A 21069-nucleotide genomic window follows, 5' to 3' on the forward strand; every position below is an offset into this window, starting at 1 on the left:
AAGGGAAGAAAGTAGGACATTCCGACCTGCGTGTGTAATTGTCTACCCGAGCCAAAGGTGAAGGTAGCAAACATGTAGATTGGGACGTCCTACCTTCCTCCGTGGTGTGCATACAATTTTTCACCAGATCTCCACCTGAAAGTTTAAATTTTTGCCTCTGTTTATAGGAAGAATGGCTCATGCGCTAATTTTTATCATTTGTTTTCTGATAAAAGAAAAGAACGACTTTCTTCTCTCTAAACAGAGCAGGAATTTAAACTTTCGGCGCAGGTATGGTGAAAAAAATTTTCAAAAACACTATAACACGCGTTGAATGCCATCTCAATCATCAAAATTGAATCATTTATTCAAGAGATGTCGCTAACGAAAAAATTCCAAAAAAGTATTTTTTTGAATAAAATAAAAAACATTCAATTTATTATTTGAAAAACTTTTTTAATGTTAGAGAGTAAAAAACTGCGTTGAATGCCACCTTGTTCTATTAGTTCAGAAGATATCGGCGACGGATTATTTAAACAATAATAATTGTCCTCATTTTTCCTAGATAAGGCACGACATAATTCATTAAATGTACCTAAAATTGAACTCAAAAACTCATTTAACTTTCTCTAATCGCATTTAGGGATTTTTGTCCAAATTCATTGATTTCATTAAGCAAAATCATAAACAAAAATTGAAAAACCGATAGTTCATTAGTTATTTCCAATTTTCTGAATTTTCAAAGCTTAATAGTAAAATTCAACTCTTTTCGAGTTCTTAAATACTAATCGAAGAGTATCGTTGAGCTTGAAGAGCTCGAATATACATCACCAATAATATTTTCGAGCTCCATGTTTTCAGCGAAATGTAAATATTCGTGATCCGGCCATATTTTGAGCTCAAAAGTTTGTCAATAAGAGCGTTTCCGAGCTTTCTGAGCTCGAAAATAGCGGAAAGTTTTGGGTTTGGCCCACAGGATCCAATCATTTTTCAGATTTTTTTGTTTTCTCTTCAAATTTAATATTTTGATCTTGACCAAAATTCTCAAATACATTTAAAATATTTAAAATATCAAAATCAGTCTAAAGCTAGTATATTTCCCGTTATATGTAAAACGATAAAATAAGTATAAAAAATACAAAATGATCCCTGAGTTTTTGACCTGCGCGTGTATTCTTCATCAATGTTAACTCTCCCGAAATTGGATATTGAGGTGACTATTAATAGACACGCAAACCTTGGACTATCAAAAACTTATACAGTTTACTGTAATCGATATGGTCTCATAGTTTAATGTCACTGAATTACTTTATTGAAAGATAAACAATGCACGGAAAAAATGTTGTGTTAAAATTCCCGTAATCTGTATAGTAGGAACAGTCCACGAAAATATTTGTGTTAATTGCACATCTCAATCGTTGTTAACTTCGTTTTTTGTACTAGGCAATACTTTTAAAGTGTTAACTAGTATATTATTTAAAATTCTTAAGTAGAACAGTGAAATATGTTGATTTAACACAAAATAATCAACACTAAAAACTTTTAACACGGACCATTTTTAATACAGATAAAAAATATTTTTTTCTGTGTACAAATTGGCAACATAAAATACTGTTTCACCGTAAAATCTATTGAGGAAAATGAAAGTACAACAGTCGATAAAATAATTGGCTTGAAACTTTTTTATTTTTTAGTCTTTTCCTCTTCTTATTTTTTGCACTCGAGTAGTGACGGATTTATGCAATGCATCGTCTGAAATACGAATTTACTGTAAAGAGTGAGTTAGCTTGATTATCTGCCAATCTTTAACTATATTCAGTTGAAGAGTGCACTCTATCGAATACTCAAATCTTTAGTGAATACTCGAATGAAAATTATTAGGTTCATAATTTATAGTACAGTATTTTCTATTGATACCGGAAGCTCACTATAAAATATATATGATGTCGTCCACAGCCGCCTCTCATAGTAAAAAAGTTATCACTTTGACTTTTGATGAGAGAAAAAAAATAAAAACACCCCTAAAACCAGATTTTTCGCAAATATTTCATAAACAAACAAAAAAATAGAGCGACGAGAGACAATATATTATGGTAATGGTTACCATATATTATGGTAATGGTTACCATATATTATGGTAATGGTTACCATATATTATGGTAATGGTTACCATATATTATGGTAATGGTTACCATATATTATGGTAATGGTTACCATATATTATGGTAATGGTTACCATATATTATGGTAATGGTTACCATAATATTATAGTAACGCTTACCATAATATTACACGGTAAGAAATATTTTGCGGATATCACTATGCCAGTATGGGCGTGAACGCCATACTGTATGGTATCGAAGATTTTTATAGGTTAGAAAATTGTATGCATTGATGATTCAACCATTGCGGGAATAATAACATTGGTGACAGTTATCGGGGACGCAGCAATATCAGTATGGCCGCCAGGCCCATACTGCGTTGCCGTATCCACATTGCTTCTGGCCGATAAGCCTAGTCTAACGACATCTATATAGTTTTGATAGTAATACGATAGTATACATTGATTGACATGCCGGAAATTATGGCGGGAAAAACTAGTAGCATTCTGCCCTCGGCATTGTAGTATGGGTCTCAGGGCCATGCTGTTTTGCCGTGCCTGCTATGCATACGTGTGAGCAATACAATAGCTCCAGTACTATACAGTATAGTAAATAACGCCATACTTCTGGGAGTCGTTCCAATACTGTCATGGAATACTATTTTAGTATCTGTCTTGAGATCATACCAGCATGGTGCTGAACGCCATGCATTTCTTACCGTGTATGGCAATCATTACCATAATTCTTTCACATGCGATATGGGAACTGTTACCATAATGGTAGGAATTGTTCCCATACTTATGGGAACTTTTCCCAGAAAGTATGGGCTTATATCCCATAATTCCAAGTAATCATTACCATAATGGTATGGGATGATACTTCATAAACGTATTAGGAATGGCTACCATAAATTTCTCTCCACACACACACACACACACACACACACACACACACAAACATTTTTGTTTGAATGTATACTCGGAGCGAGATACAACCGTGTCTTTGGATGCTTGTACAAAATTAAATTTTTCGTAAAATTAATAATAAACTACGATAGGACTAATAAAAAATGACTTAAAACTCATTAGATGCGTCTGGATAAATATTTAATGAAGGAATTAAAATTTTAATTAAATTTAAAAATACTAGCGAACAGAAAAACGATAAAACAAACTGTAACATAATTATGATTTAATTAAAAATTAAAATATAGTTATTTTCAGGTTCCTAACTAAGCGTCAGCGCGGTGGAAGTGAAAAAAGTACGTCAAAAAGTTGGGGCAACGAGACGTACTATATATCAGTTAAAAAGTAAGTTATTTTAAAAACAAAATTAAAATGGGTTAACTAGCAAATTAATCTATATGTGTACAATACCGTACTACTTTTACTGTGATACTATTCTGTTAATTTAGCTACTATTTTAAAATGATGATATTGTATAATAACACGAAAACAAAAAAAAAAAAAATACATCGTATCCAATTAGCCAACACAATCGATACTCAAGCCAACTGAAATCGTGTAAGCCATTAAAACAAAAATTAACGAGGGCTTGGCTGTATTCCCCGGTTGATCCGCGTTGGACCATGAATTTCACCCTAGAGATATTTCTTCAAATTGCCGAGCAAATGCATTTTCTTTATTCTGAGTATTCGTTCACACTTTTTTTTTTGCTAAATTTTTATTTTACACTAATGATTATTATTAAAAATAGGAGCGAATTTAATTAATTTTAGAAAATGAACATAAAAAATATCATCACACTATAATCATTTTAAATTTATTTTTATAATCATGAAGATTGGAGCCTCAACAATAGTATAGTTAAAGTATAACTCAGAGACAGACAATGAGAAAAAAAGAGGTAAATTATTTTATAAAATTCATGAAAATTTGGAGAGTTACATTGTAAAAAAAAGCAGGTGTAAAATGGACTCATTTTAATATCAGTGTGGTGTTAAAATGAACTCGCACTGGTGTAGTGGTGCTACTTAGCGGTAGTATCCAAGCAGTGTTTAAACGGTGTACATGCAGAGTAAATTAATTCCGATCGAAGTATGAGGGTGTGAGTATACGTTGTTTAATGATAATATTTCGTTAAACTTACGAAATTATCTTTAATCGAGATAGAAAACAATTATATTATCTAAAAAATAAGTAATGTAACTTTCATTAAGCTGAACAAATTGCATTAATTTTTGATCACTTATCAAATTAAATATTTAGAAACAATGTAATCATTATTTTTATTATAACTCAATAGCTCTTCATGAGGTAATAACTGATTTAAAGATGGTAATTCAATCATTGATCATTTGATTTTATTTTTCTCGCTCATTCAATTTGCAAAGCGACTTGAATTATAAAAGTTCGTTTTCCAAATTTTACACAGTAACACAAACATTTCATGGTGGAAAATATCGTTTGAATTTCTCCGTAAATTAGTGAATTTTTGAAACGAAAAACGAATTTGTTTTTTGTATTTGAAATAAAATCCAACTTCTGGTGGTTCAAAAATTAAACCACTTTTTTCCCGCTTAACACCGCTTAACACCGGGATATTTCAATACCGCTACACTGTAAAAAGAGCGGTGTTAAAAATGGACTCATATAAACTGGGCGGAGTTAAAATGAAATTACATCGGTGTAATTCGGCGGTGTTAAAATACCAGTGTAAAAGCGGGTAAACTGCGTCCGCTCAGAGTATTAACTTTGAGAAGCTCATAAGGGTAAAAAATATCTTGATACACACACACTCAAACCCACATGCACACACACACACACGCACATACAGGAGTGCGTGCACACGCACACATTTCCAAAGTAAAATATTTTAACACCGGAAAATTTCATTTTACACCGGTAAAGAATATTTACACCGGCGGCGGCGTTATTTCACATTGCTTTTGGTGTTGAAATTTAACACCGCCAATTTTAACACCTTCACCGCTTGGACTTACACCGTTTTTTTTTACAGTGTAGTTACATCACTGAAGTTTCGGATTATGATTAAACAAAAAATAAGCGGTGATAGTCAATAACGTTTTCCATTCAGTAATTTAAAATTACTTGAATTTTCATATTTTTTTCTTTATTTTTACAAAAGTATGGATATGAAGTTAGTCTGTTTAACCTTAGACTGATAATGCGTTCTCACAACTGTGTACACACACCGTAAAAAATCATTTGCGATGTTTTGTAGACTTCGTCAGTACCTCGCGCTTTTATTTACCAACAAACAGAAGTTAGAAAATGGAAAAGCTCGAATCATAATTTGGCAACGTCGCAAGAACAAATCCGCTACGGCTTCTGATCACGTCTTGAGTAAAATACCGTAATTCGATAGTCTCATCTTTTAATAATCTTTACAATTTAAGTTTATTGAGTTCAATAATTTTTGCCAAATACTTGAATTTTGCAAGACTTCAAAAATCAAAGTTATATTTTATAAAATTATTCCGTCACTATTTTAGAAAATTTTCAAATTAGATATGAACTTTGATTTTTTGCTGTGTCTTTATTTAATTTTGAATAAAAATATTATATAAATTTCTATATCTGTTTCTCGTTAGCTTGGATGAAAAAATAAAATGTTTCAATTTTTATAAAATTTTTTTGCTGAGTAAAAATAGCTGAGTAATTTATCTTTATAATATATATAAATAGAGATTGAATTTACGAGCATAGTATATGATCGAAGTAGAGTCTTGCCCAAAGATTGAACGAAACACACGTGCGTCAGCACAATTGGTAGAGCATTTTATATACAGATATATATTGAGGAAATCTGAGAAGCCATTATGAGGTATGGAATACAGCAGAAAATGGCTGAGATTGCTTATAGCAATTATAGACGTTCCACAACTTTTAATTGCTTCTCGTTAAAGCTCTTAATGTGCCACTGGAAATGTGCTGACGCCGAAGACAAAATCACCAAGTCCATTAGCTCACTCGGCCTATAAAATTTCATCGCGTTACGCTTTACTAATTTCAGTACGATGAAGGATAAATAAATCAATTACTTGAAAGTTAATCTATTATTGAATAAAATTATTTTCATCGCGACAAATTATTTAATATAAATAATTATACACGGAGAAAAAATTACAGTCGAATTTACGATGTTAACATCGTAATTTTTCCTATTGATCATTGTACATGGAGAGAAATTTACGGTGACAATTACAATATATTATGGGAATGGTTCTTGTTAGATTCTTTATACAAAAATTTATCATTACTCTATACACGGAAAGAAAATAATGGAAACGGTTCCCATAATTCTATAAAATTTTTTCCTATACCAACATAGGAATTATGACCATAAATTATAGGAACCATTCCCATACTATTATAGGAATAATTCCTATAATAGTATGGGAATGTTTCCCTTAATGGTAAAGGAATAGTTCCTATACCATTATGGGAATCATTCCCATAATATTATAGGAATAATTCCGATGCTACTATAGGAACCATTCCTATAATATTATGGGAACCGTCCCTATAATAGTATGGGTACAATTCCTATACCATTATGGGAACTATTCTTCTAATGCATAGCAAAAGTTCCCATAATTTTCTATCCGTGTACTATATATTTTATTTAATAATATTTCTTTTACTAAATATTCTGTTTGGAATATTATATCGAACAATGTTGTATTTAAGTCGTAGAATTTACTATTTATGTTGAGTTCAAGGTATGGGATTGAGACCCATGTTCCAAGTAAACGTGAGGTAATATGGTTTTCTTCATATTGCACTTATATATATATATTTTGAACTTAGACTTCTTTGTTATAGAACAAGTGGAGATTGTTAGATCTCAGTGTTAAATAATATTAAAAGAATAAGTTACGATCCATATAAACACTATAAACAGCCATGAGTCTTGAGAACGTCTGTTGCAGTAGACACACTGTTACTATTTAAAAATTACGATCTAACATCGTAATTGGTATAACTCACATCGTGTAATAACAGAGGCAGCACTGTAATATTTACTCTATTCAAAAGTTAACAGGAAGATCAAATATAGGACTGAATATAGTTTTTAAAATGTGATTCGTTTTTCGGTTTTTTTATGATGTTAACACTGAAAATTTTTAAATTATTTTTAATCCAAAAAGCCTTTGATGAAATTATGATGTTAAACAGATAAAAATATAACCTACATAAGTAAATTTTAAAACAAGACATTTGAAAATTGACGGAAATAAAAGTATAGTCCAGGATTTCAATTAATAAATAAAATTTTAATTTAATTTATCCAAGTATTTTTTATCTTAACAACTGATCGCGTAATAAATTTATATTGTCCTACAAGATATTTTAGTACGTCTGACCAAAGCCAAGTAGCTTCCCTTGAGACACTGTCTACTCAGCTGGTTCTTACCCTCCTTTCGAAAGCTCACCGCTATCCTTTTAAATCCCTCGAGTAAGAATTTATATATATGAGATATCTTGTAATTCACATTACGATAATGTGTATCTTTAGTTTTGCCTTAAACACAAACAATGCTATGTATTATAATTGTGTCATCACGTATACACGTTAAAATATAAATCTTAACCTAGACAAAAGGAGGGAAGGATGTTATTGTGATAGTGTTAGTTTGACTCGAGATACCGTAGAGGCTATGAATAGATATGCATTGATATTGTGTACTGTGTGGGCCGTAGGATTGAGGATATGAACGTGACACGACCATGACTGGCGGATCAGAGAGACCAAGAGATTTATGACTGAGCTGTATTCTAGTAGTTGTATATATACATACATTCAATGTGTAATCCTATAAACGTATGAACGATATACGAATCGCTTTGACACTGTATATCCGACTACTGGGTGGTGTCCTATTTATTTATATTTTTTTTTTGTTTTTATTTATAGAAAACTCGAAATACAATGACAAAAAAAATTGCCTTGAAAAATATAATGGATATTATTTATCAAGATGTCATTGGTATATTTTTATTTAATATTTTTTTTATAAGAAATAAAGTATAACAGAGTATTTTTCAACTTGTCAAGTTTGGTCACCTCTTTTAATTCATGTTAATTGATAAGGGCGCCACTGGAAGATATACACACGGAAAAAAATTAATCGTGAATGCAACATGATGCAGTCTTGGTAAATAAACATGATGAAATCATGTTGCATTCACATGATTTGTCATGTTTCGGCTACATGATAATCATGTTCCGGTAACATGAGAAAATCATGTGGCATTCACATGATAATCATGTTTTGGCTACATGATAATCATGTTGCGGTAACATGAGAAAATCATGTTGCATTCACATGATCTGTCATGTTTCGGCTACATGATAATCATGTTGCTGCCACATATTGTCATGTAGCCGAAACATGACAAATCATGTTGCATTCACATGATTTTCTCATGTTACTGCAACATGATTATCATGTAGCCGAAACATGATTATCATGTGAATGCCACATGATTTTCTCATGTTACCGCAACATGATTATCATGTAACCGAAACATGACAAATCATGTGAATGCAACATGATTTTCTCATGTTACCGCAACATGACTATCATGTAACCGAAACATGACAAATCATGTGAATGCAACATGATTCCATCATGTTTATTTACCAAGACTGCATCATGTTGCATTCACGATTAATTTTTTTCTGTGCACGGCCTTCCAGCATTGAAGATGTTGAATTATAGAAATCAGGGTCATGTAAATCCTTATGAGTGAGAATGATAAGGCTTTGATAAGTATTAATAATATTAAATTTTGACACCTATGTAACGACTAAACATGTCTTTTTCACCCGTACCTGACATTTGTAGGTTTTATATAAGAGTTGTTATTCTATAAAAATTGACTACTTAGTAAGTCCTTCTCTTGCTTGATGCTAGAATTCCTATACGGAAAAAACAGAATGTTAAAAATTAATAAATAATAGTAAAAAGTGGAATCTGTTATCAATAATTAGTACTATTGTGTACTTAATGCAAAGCAGTTTACTAATTTTTGTAGATTCCTAAAAACTACTATCAATTATTTCAAAAAGTAAGTAAATATTATTACTTTTAGGTATATAAATACGTGACTTATTAGTGAAAATTAATTAATTTATGGCATACATCTATTAAAAAGTAATGATTGGTCAAATTAAGAATTGCTTTCTTAGATACTAATTTTCCCAGCCGAAAAATTGCAAAAGTTACTAACTTTTATTTTATAAATTCGATATCACTGATCAATTATTAGCTTAAAATATCATTTATTCATCATTATAAATTAATTTACAATATACATAAATCGAATAAGTGGTAAATAATAAAATGAAAAATTAGTATACTAGATATTGATTTTTTGCTCATAAAAATACCGAAAACTTTTAACTCATATTTTATAAATTCTATCTCATTGACTAATAATTAATATAAAATGTTATTTTTTCGTTATTATTAATTAATTTATTATATACATAAATCGAATAAGCGGTAAATTTTTTTAATTTTTCTATGTTTATTTGAATAGTAATAAATAACTGTAGATACAAATTTATCGATTCTTTTTCATATTAATTTAAATATACGAAATTACAAATTTTGCTCTTCTATGTGTATCAAGTTTAATATAAATAATAGCCATTTTGTAATATATAATGATCCTGGTTTGATATTAGTATACAAATATACTAATTTCAAGTCAAAAATAAACTACAAACTATTAAAATTTTGAACATCATTTTTTTCCGTGTAGGTTCTAGCAAGGTTTTAAATTTTGACTCGAAAAGCCAAGCTTTCTTGCTGTGAAATTAACTAATTTACTTCTAAAATTTTCTTGCCAGTGAAATACTCCCACAACGTCTTCTTCGAATTCACAGGTTGGAAGTTAATCTTTCTTCAACAATATACTGCCAAATCTCGTTCTTTCCGCCAATCTCATTCTCCCAAATCTTTTCAATTCATTTATTAATACAAATTAGTAATCAGTAAAACGTGTATCGGCACTCCTGTCGGATACAATCAATCCAATAATTAGTAACGAAGTTGCTTCCAGAAGGTTTCACACACAATCTTCTTCGGGTTTAAATAATTACGTGTATTTTGCAAGCACATATTGACGTGCTTCTTAACTGTCGGCTCAACCGACTCTCTCTGTCGTCAGCTACTATCTTACGTTGAAGTCGAATTAATTCGAGCATTTTCAGCAATTATCGGAAAATTTTCTCCCTACTTAATTACACTTGGGACTGACATCTGAGCCTCTTCAATTAGTAAACCCGATGACAAGTCAAAAAACTGATTCTGATACTCATTGGGGGTTACGGCTCGGGTAACTAACCAGCCGCAGAAAATCACGATATCGATCGATAATATAAATAATCTTACGCCGTTACACAAAAGTTAAAACTTATTAATAAATTTTACCCGCGATTAAATAATTAGATGATTAAAAGACTTCGTAAATTTTTTATGGATACTGGGTTTTGTGAGATTTCCTAAATTTTTGATATGGGTAATTTTTAGACTTTTAAAGTTCAAATCTAGGTTAGCAGTTTTTAATTTTTGATCTTCTTTTATCTATATTTCTTAATATTATTCGACGTAAATAAGTACACAGGGTATAAATTATTTATGTATCGGTAATGGGCCATTCCCACCGCTTAAGTAAATAATACACTTTATGATATATAGATATTATTTGACATAAATAAATATATAATCAAATAAATAATAATTAAAATTTTTAAATTAATACAAATAATTATTTTGATATTTATTCAAATTGACGGTATTGATATAAGGTCAATTTAATTTAAGTACATCATACTTTTTACTCATCTGTGAATTGAGTTTTTGCAAAGAAGAAAATCATTTTCAGGATTTTTCATATGCATTAATATATCTTATAAATTATATTTGTTATTGATTTTCATGCGGCAACCACCAATGGCACTGTAAGAAATTGAAAGTGAATTCGGAGGGTATATAAATTTTGCTTTAAATCCGAATTTGCTTCGCTACTCGGAGTTTCGGAGTTTAAAAAAAAAATTACTCCGCTTCAATGTCAAAATAAACCCCCTTTGGAGTGAATTTCGATCAGAAGGGGTTAAGTAAATAAATTATCATGTTCCCCGGACTCACTCCGGATTTACGCCGCATTTACTCCGCAAATTTATGACAGTGTGATAACTTAACTTGTATTTTATCGTAATTCATAGCTTCCGTCAAGTAATATTGTTTATTGGATTCTAGGGATAGAGGGGAGGGGAGTGAATTTTTTTTTTTTTTAATGGAATATAGAAGCATCATGGACATCCAAAATTCTTTACAAAAAATTTTAAATCTTAAGACACTTCACTAATTGTTAACTCAAATAATTAGATTATAATTCTCACAATTAATGAAAAAAAAAATCACATTAGAAAGATTTCGGTTAAATAATAAATACATTTTTCAATATAGTTACATGCCGAGATTATTTTTATCGTGGAGAAAAAAGTAAATTCAATGTTCAGAGAAAAAATTTAATAAGTTCAATTTTTTTACAGAGCTTCATTTTGTCCCACATACTGAACTATTTTTTTATGACTGAGTCATATTGTTATCAATTATTTTTTTTTGCGACAAAAGAGAAATAAAATAAGTTGAAAATATTAAACCTTTTTTATTTCTGTAGGAGACCCATTTTGCCCGACATTGTAAAATTTTTTGTTTTACGGCTGGTCATATTAATAGCGAATTCTTTTTTGGCAACTAAAAAAGCGTAAAACTGATGAAAGAAATACACAATTAATTTTTTTCCTCCGACCCCGATTCCCCCCCCCCCCTCCCCTGTAGAAAACAATCTAGAATATTTAATATCTAAAATTCTATTACTTGAGTTTATTTATACACATAAACTGTTCATTACAATGCATATCGATAATAATTTAAATCAACAAATTTACAAAAATTTTAAACTATTACTTTTGAAATTCGAGGGTTCGAATTATAGTCCAGATAATTATTAAAAACAAATTAATATCACAAGTGACTTTGTTATTTTATTGTTACAATACTTTTTTTTTTTTTTTCTAAATAAGCGGCTGAGGCAGCCGTTTGGCACGCACGTGGCTCGGGTGATCACCAAAGTTAACTAGCATCGAGCATGATTACTTCTTGGTTGGGTGACCGCTTAGCCGCGCGTCGGGTTCGAACGAAAGTCTCTGATCGTTAGGCGCGGGATGAAGATCCAGTGATCGGTAAAATGGGAATTTTATCAATCACTGGAGCTCCACCCAAACCGAAACTGTACTGGCTAGGTTTTCTCTGTGGTTTTCCTACGCCACTGTACCTCTATTGCACAAGGGAGGTAGCAGGGCATCACCGAAACGATGCAGTACAGTCATAAGCACAAGTCGGGCCACAGCCGCAAAATCAAGTGGTAGAGTCAAAAGTAGCAAGAAAGTTTGCGCGCCTACTTTCGGAAAAATTGAAAGTAAGTAAGGATCAATCAGTAAGTGAAAGAGACTTAGTTTGTAAAATAGGCAAAACAAACAATAAGCGAGGCGAGAAAAAGTATGTAACAAGGGAGAATTTGAATGTAGAGTCTTGTAAAACACGATGAGTGAAAGTTAATAAGTAAAAATAAATGAATAAAAAATACTTTTTTTCTAAGAAAAAAATAAATTTATTTTTCTAATCAAATTAAAACCAATGCATTAAAAAAAAAAAAATACTTAATTAAAACTGTAGAATTTTTGATGTCAGTATAGAGTCTATATAATGAACTCTTCGCGGAGATTTTCATAATGAAGATAATAAAGCTTTTGAAAATGTAGAATAATTATTTTGTTATTAAGTTAAAAAAAGTATATATAATAGAAAAAAAAAATAAAGATTATTATTTTTATTTATTTACATTTTAATTATTTTAGTCTTTTCACGTCTCTTAATAAAGATAATTAAATGCACGGAATAAAAAAAAAAGTCTGAAAGAGATTATGAAGTATTATGAAGTATCTTTTTAAATCCGATTGACTACTGAATGCAAAAGATCACTGTAAATTAATTCAATTGTAAAAGAAAGGGTGAAATGATAATAAAAAGAAAATAATATAGAGAACGAAAAATATAAATCTAAGAGATAAAAGAGGGTTATTTTATTCACTTTTATTTTTATTATTTTCTCCGGTACATCGTTCGTTCTTTCTTATATTTTATATTTTCATTTATTATAACTATTTCATTTTTTTTCTCATTTTTTTCTTTTTTTTTTCGTCTTCTTGACAATATTCCTCGATTCCTTTCGTACTTTGGATAAACGAAAGAACAGCCGTTGGCTGCTCGTTATCCCCGTAACTTGGGTGTGCGAAACGAGAGAGCTTTGAAATAGTCTCTATATATTTTTTTATTCTGTTTTCTTATTTTTTTTTTTTTTTTTTTTTTATTTATTTTCATTCTCATTCTCATTCTCATTCACCCTCTTTTTGCTGACGACGAATGGATACCTGTAGAATTTGTCACACAAAGGGAGTTGTTGTGTTCCGCCGATGTGAAAAGAATCAAAGAGAAGGAGTTGAATTCATGAAATACGTGGAATTGATATATAACGAATGGTCGAGTGGTTTTTTTCAATAGTTCCATTACTTTAACGAATAAAAAAAATTTGACTTTTCAATTTTTGTTACGAAGGACGAAAAAAAAAAATAAAGGTCTACTGAAATAGACTTAATTAATTATTTATTCTTTATATTCAATTTACAGAATAAGAATTTTTTGATCATGTATCGCCAAGAAAAGTTTATTTAAAATGAAATAAAATCGTCCGTATATATTTAATAGTAATGTCAAATCAAAATATGTATAACTAAAAATATGGCTTATTTTCATTAGTTTAATAACAGACGAATTCCATTCTGAAAGCTTTGAAAAGAAGATCAAATTTCAATAAAGTGGCTAAAATAAAGTGTTTTCTACTTTAGGAACGAATCCCTTGCAGGAAAAAACAATAGGCCCAAGCTTGGCCGAGGCTTGGCGCAAGACTTATTAACTCTGGGGGAAGCTTGAAATCCAAGCTTGGCCCAAGTCTGTCTAAGCATCGAAATGATAACACCGAGCCAAGCTTGAGTAACAGTATTGTGCCAAGACTGCTGCTAAATAAGCACCTACACTTATTGATAATAAATAACAAAACAAAAATAATAGTAGACATGAGCGTGATAGTAACATATGAAAATACATTTGTACGATAGAGTAATCAGGTAGATCAATGAAACTAATTTTTTTTGCATTTCCTGGGTCTTGAACCTGGTTCTTCATGGCTACTGGGCAAGTGTCTTATCCACTGGGCTGTTACGCTATACATAGAAGCCAGAGGTTTTTAGGTACCATTTGTTATTTAACTGGTAAACCAGGGCTTGTTACTTGAGTATTGGCTGAATTTTGGCCAAAGACTGGCATACCAGGGCGTGTTACTTTATTGGCTGAATCTTAGCCCAAGACTGACAAACCGAAGCTTGCCACTTCACCGTTGGTCAGATCTCGGACCAACCTTGGGAGGCTGAGCCTGGGTAGCCCAGTATTGTGCCAAGACCGGTCCCGTTGTCAATATTTTTGTTCTTTCAAGGGATCCATAAATTTTTAATTCACTGGTTCGTAATGTAAGAATATAATCAACGGTATCATTAAAAATAGTGAAATATTGAACAAGCTCTTCATTGTTATATTTTTTAGGATCAGTATAATCCTTTGCATATGAGACCGAACAAACAGCCACGACAAATCCGTTTTCACGGAACCCAAACACTTGATTCCTTTCGTGCTGGTTTGATAGGTTTTATTCCCTTAGTACCAATTCCATGCTCGGTCAACATACCGCTTGGCCAAAAAGTGACGTGAGCTCTTTCCCTAACTACAATGAAATCCGGCCGAAAGGTAATATTGATATTGATTACTCATTTCTCTGGTTGAGAGAAGTAGATATAGTGGAAAAAACACTATTGTGTTACATATTGGAGAATCCAGTTTTACGAAAAATTACCAGGTGGGTGGCGTTAGAGAGTCAATCGACTCCAGGTGCATCCGTTGCTGAGCTCTCTCTAATTTTGAAGTGTTTTGTAGGGTTTGAGAAGTAAATAAAACATTCAAATTATAAGAAAGTTAATGTAGTTTAAAAATCTAAACTTTGATATACGTCCATTTTCATTTCAAAATTTCCGATTTTCATCCAAAGTACAATGAAATATAAAAATTAGTTATCGCAATGTCGCATTTCAGGTTATTCTGGTGAACATCATCGTGGTATGAGTCTCATGCATCGTCATAGTTTTGTCTTCAAGCCGCGATGAAGTTCGCAGAATTAGCTAATCTGCTTCATTTACTCCGTTGGATAAAATTTTTCCAATGGAATGACCCAACATCGATTATATATAATATTTAGATTTTTGGTTATGAATGTATATTTGATTACAAAAAGCATAAAAAAACACTTATCAATAAATATATAAACATAGTTATGGAGATTCTACTCTGATAATTTATAAATTACCCGTGGGTCCATATTTTAACATCACAATTATTTTTTACACTATTTTTTTTATTAAACGTCTGCTAGCAACAATTATACAATATTCAAAAGTTGGCGCGAAAATGGATGTTTAGTTAGGTTAGACGGTGCCGTGTGAGGTGACGGAATACGGAAAGTCGTATAGGGCTCACAGCTATCTAATAGATGGTTACTGGAACGATACGGTATTGTTACCATAATCATACGTATTGTTGTGGTAACGATCTACGAGTTACTATATTTTAGATCGTTCGAGGAGCAATATTTTTTTTTCCGTGAATCTTTAATTGTAATATTACGAAATAGACGGCAACGTCGTAATCGACAATATTTCCTTGGGAGAATTATTTCGTTACTTGTTTATAATATCATCCCGGATCGAATAATTGAACTTGAAATTTAGGCTGAAAATAAACATATTCTAGAACCTGATTTGAATCTCTATGCTGCGCTTATGTTCGCACTATAGAGTCGCCTTATTAGTCGAATAAGGTTCTATTTTTCGACAAAGACTCTCCCTCAACGTTGCTCCCACCGATTAATCCATTTAAATTTTGTGATTAGAGCGTATCTACTTTTCAGTTATTTTATATCATCAGTCCCGCAAAATTAAGTACATAGCAAATTTACAATCTAATCACCTAGCGTCAATTTTTATTTTCATTTGCATAAGTTTACTACAAAATATGAATCTCTCTTTCACCAAACAAAAACATCGATAGTTTTATAGCAAAGTTTAGGCTTGAAACGCTTACAGTTATCAGGTACGAAAGTGGTGGGATCCGAATTTTAACAATTTATTTCCCTAGTATACTATCTCAACCTAGTCTTGTAACGTGATTGGACTGTAGTTGTGTCGATTATTATATCATAATCATGCTTTACTTAGAGTAAGGATTAATTAATATCCACGGAGAAGTATGACAGGATTACAGATTAAGATACAGTAACAATACACTTTAGATAGCTGTTGTTAGAATATCGTATAACTAATAATGGCTATCTAGTGTCAGCTATTTTAGTATATTGGTATAATATTATAACAATAGTTTGAATTTTTATGGTTTAAATTGTTATGATAACCTAACAATATTGTTATCTGAGTTATTGAAATAAAACTTCTTTAGGCGTGACTAAGGAGTAACTGAATACTTTGATGTCGACGATGCAGCAAAAACGTAACAGTTGTAGGCGGTATATAGTTTCCGCATAAGTGTAAAGGCAGCAATTGATAGTATTCAAAATATACATAGGGAAATAGGGGGTAGGGTAAGCAAAACGGGGTACTCCCAATATTTGATAAAAAAAAATTTTATATTTTAAATGGTTTTTAAACATTCCAAAATCACTTCTGTAAATATTATTAAGCGTTACTTTGAATTTTTTTTTTGTTAAACTTTTTCAAAAATCAATTGTCAGTTGAAAAATATTAATGACGTTTGTTTTATGATGAAAACTATTAAAAATTTTTTTTCTTCTTCTGTATCCATTAAACATGTAAAATATAATTTTTCTTCATGTAAATTACTTACAAAAAAATTCAACTTAATCAAATTCGTTTAAAATCCAGGAATTTTTTTTTTTTACCTTTTTTAGGCGGTACCCCACTTAGCCCGCAGAAATGAAAATTTTTTTTTTTCAACGGTAACTGAAAATTTCTTCTATTTACTTTGAATATTATTAAAAAAAAAAGATTTAGCGTATTTGAGTCCTCGAAACCTTAGTATTTTCTTAAGTACCCCCTTTTGCCTCTCCCTCCCCTATATACAGTTTTTAGACATTATTAATTTAATTTAAATTTATTTTCGTATATTGTTTAATTTAATACTAATAACAATTATTATTTTAATAGCAAATAAATAAACAATAATTAATTAATTTATGTAACGGGACCGGTGTCCACCTCCGTTTGACGGGAGGCCGTTTCCTCACCCTTTTGGGCATACATGCGCTGCAGGCATCCCCATCTTCCACCCAGACGACACTCTTAGTCGAAAAATATAATCAAGTGACGACTAAGGTGGATATTAACCGGAGGTATAAACAAAAATCCTCATTGTCTGTGGTATCTAACCACAGCCACCACGAGTCCTATCTCGGGCCAAACACTACTCCCTTCTCAGGAAATAAAGACTCCGGTCGCAGTGGGCTTGAAAAGGCCTCCAGTGGTACCAGACTCCCAGCTCTGGTCAACTTGGTTGCGTAGGATTCGTGGTGGGGTTCAACTTCTTCCCATTCCCTATGTAAAGGGTTTTCTCCACTTGTTTCTTTCGGGTTCCCAACTAGCCATTATCCACTTGTTCATTCCCTGATAGATTTTCTACTTTTCCGAGCCGAGAGATACTCTAATTATTCAAGCCAAATCTAAGATGGGAGACAGCTCGGGGGATAAATAAATAATAACAAATCAAAAATATTAAAATTAATAATAAAAATTCTTTTAACCTGAAAAACAGTTGATCCTGCGAGCCAGCCCCGAAACTTCCCGCTGTTTATGAACTCAAGGAGCTTGAAAGCATTATTGTCAATATTTATATTTTTTATTCATAAAAATTTTCGAGACGAGTTTTATTATTAAGTTTTAAAAATTTTTATTTATTTATAATATTTTTATCAAAAACTTAGTTATGAATTGACTTTAACTTTTAAAAAATAAAATTTTCGTTAATAAAATATAAACAAATTTTCTCAAAGAGACTTAAATTAAAATATAAAAATATCTCTCAAATAGAATAATATTTATCAATTACAAAATTGGTTAAATAAATTTTATAATTTTTAAGTATTTAATTAAATAAATGTGGTTTCGTAAATTCAAGAAAAAAAAACGGTAAATTAATTAAGCTGAGAAATTTAAATACATTAAATGTTATTTCTTGTAGCAGACCAAGATGATTAATATAACAGGTGTACAAATTAAATTAAATAACGTGCTCTTGTGTACTTTTTTCTTACGTCTGCTTGTAATAATTTATAAAAGAAAAAGTATAATAAAAAAGAGTACGTACATATATATTTACATATAAAGAATGAAAGTGTTAGGAAAAAGATATGCTAAAACGAATGAATGACCTGCAAGCTGGCTTGGCACCTATAAAATTTCCGGTTTTTGTTCTCTGCTGGACTATTTTCTCTTTTCTTTACTTAATGTTTTTTACTCTGTTTATTTCAGTATTATTATTTTTTTTGTGTTTTTCATTGCAATATATTTTTTGTTTTTTTTATTTTACTCTCTCAGAGCTTGCTTTCTCAACCCTTTCTGTCTGCTTTATTTTCGTTGTCCCATCGTCGGAAGAGTAACGGCGGCCAATTTAGTGTGTAGGGGTTGCGGACCGGGAAAATGCTGTCAGATGTCTAGGTAAAGGCGAATGAATGAACGAGTTTACCCGAGTAAGAGTATGAGCGAAATTCTCGGACAAGAGAATTCACGCTAGTTGTATAAACTACCGGATATAAACAAATTGTTAGATGGTGTCCCGTATTAGTGCATAGAAAAATATATACGTTGAGAATTGCAGCGGAATTCAATCCAATATAAATTTTTTTTTCTTATTCACTAGAGAATAAATTGACGTTTGTTGTCAAGTATAGAAAATATTTCTTGATGAAGTATACAATTTATTTTAAAATAAATTGATATGTTTCTGAAACATTCGTTGCATTGCATTAGGTAAAAAATTTATTTATTTAAAAAAAAAATGAGAGTCGTGGTACACCTTGTTGGAATGAAGTTTCTTTTGCTATATATATTGTATTAAATAACAGGCACATTAAAATAAATTAAAAAAGGTTTAGAGTAATTAAATGAAGAAGAAAAAAAAGAAATGATTGAAGGGTATTCTGAAACAATACCCCCCCCCCTCTTTTGAAAAATATTCAATGACCTTGAAATGTCACAACCGTTTTAAAATTTTATCAATTGAATTAAGAAAATATAAAAACCGGTTGACCCTGTAGGCCAACCCAAAAACTTTCCGCTTTTTTCGAGCTTAAAGAGTTCGAAAACGTTATTATTAGTTATTTTTGAGTTCTTTAAGATTATTATTTTCTTTTGAACTCAAAGAATAAATTTAGCTAAAAAAAATTTATTTTTTTCGTATATTTTTGGAACGAATCAGCCAGATTAGTTTACACACACACACACACACTCGGGTATCATTCTGAAAACAGTCAGAATAGCTTCCTTGGATCAGATCCACATCGGGCAGACATTCCTTATGAGGTCCTCATAAGTTTTCCTGATAAGGGCCCGATGAGGCATGTACAGTAGAATCTCTCTACATTCGACCGCTCTCTGTATTTGACCAAATTCTCTCTCTATATTTGAAATCCTGTCTCCCACTACGACTTTTCGTTCGGCCAATCAAAAACAAAACTTAGAGGCGGGTAGATTTGAATGTTCTTGGGCCTGAATACAAACATTAAGTTATATTAATCTAATAAATTTTAATCACTTACTCTAAAGATATATAATATTTAAGCTTACCTACTAATTTTCTGAATTATTTGACATTTTTTATTGCACAATACACTATTCTATTTAGTAATTGAGGTTATATACAGATAATATCATAGGAACTGTTTTTGCACACTGCGCATTTAGCCGCGCAGACCTGCGCATAAGAGACAATAGTGCTGCTGTAGTGGAGACGAAAGGACGAGTCAAATACAGAGAGATCCTGGACGGATGAGTCAAATATAGAGAGATTCTACTGTAACGCAAAATAATGATAAGAGCCTATTAAGCCTTTTTGAGGCGTGCCGTAGAGTTTCCTGATAAGGACCTGACAGGGATAGGGATCTCATCGGGTAATACCCTATTACGGTATGCCTTACATTATCCTTATAAGGTTCCAATGATACCTCGGTTCGATTTCTAGTTGGGCAGCTGATGAGCAGGCCGCACGTCTATACTACAGTAATATACCTGGACCTATACATAGACTTACGCTTTTAAACACACAACACTTATACTATAACTAAAGGGTAGTTTTTGGTGACGATCGAAATCTTACACTTTTTTCGGCCTAGTAGTTCTTATTCGCTGCCAAGAGTGTAATGTGCGATAAGAAACTTTTGTTCAAAAAAAATTTTCGTTTTTTTGATTGATGACTTTTAAAAAAATATTTTATTTGATTGTTCTACTTTATTTTTTGTAAATAAAACCCAACAGATTTGTGATAAGCGGATTAATTGTGATATCACTGCTGTAGTACTGTCAGTAATTTGACGTACATAATACCGGAATAAATCTCTTGACAATTAATTAGACGAAGAATTTTACTACACAATACAAAATACAACAGTTTACAAACAATTGCAAATAAAATATCTTATTTAATTAATCATTGCCACTAACAAAATTTAGATCGTTAATCACAATTATTACATACAACATCTGAAATTACTTGATTAATTTTTCAAATTTAATCTTACTA

General features: G+C 31.2%; 1 protein-coding gene across 6 annotated transcripts in view; it reads left to right on the forward strand.

Annotated features, from left to right (window-relative positions):
* Positions 1–21069, forward strand: part of LOC130669503 (uncharacterized) — a 192910-nt gene that overhangs the window by 64417 nt on the left and 107424 nt on the right. For 4 of the 6 annotated variants that reach the window (XM_057472448.1, XM_057472447.1, XM_057472446.1 and 1 more), the window contains one exon: positions 3305–3391. The exons of 1 other annotated variant lie outside the window; for it this stretch is intronic. The gene's annotated coding sequence lies outside the window, so the exon portion shown is untranslated. Of the gene's footprint in view, positions 1–3294; positions 3392–21069 lie in introns of all 6 variants that reach the window. One more of the 6 variants, XM_057472449.1, reaches the window with a different exon arrangement.

The sequence above is a fragment of the Microplitis mediator genome, chromosome 6 (assembly GCF_029852145.1).
Source record: "Microplitis mediator isolate UGA2020A chromosome 6, iyMicMedi2.1, whole genome shotgun sequence".
Classification (NCBI taxonomy): Eukaryota; Metazoa; Arthropoda; class Insecta; order Hymenoptera; family Braconidae; genus Microplitis; species Microplitis mediator.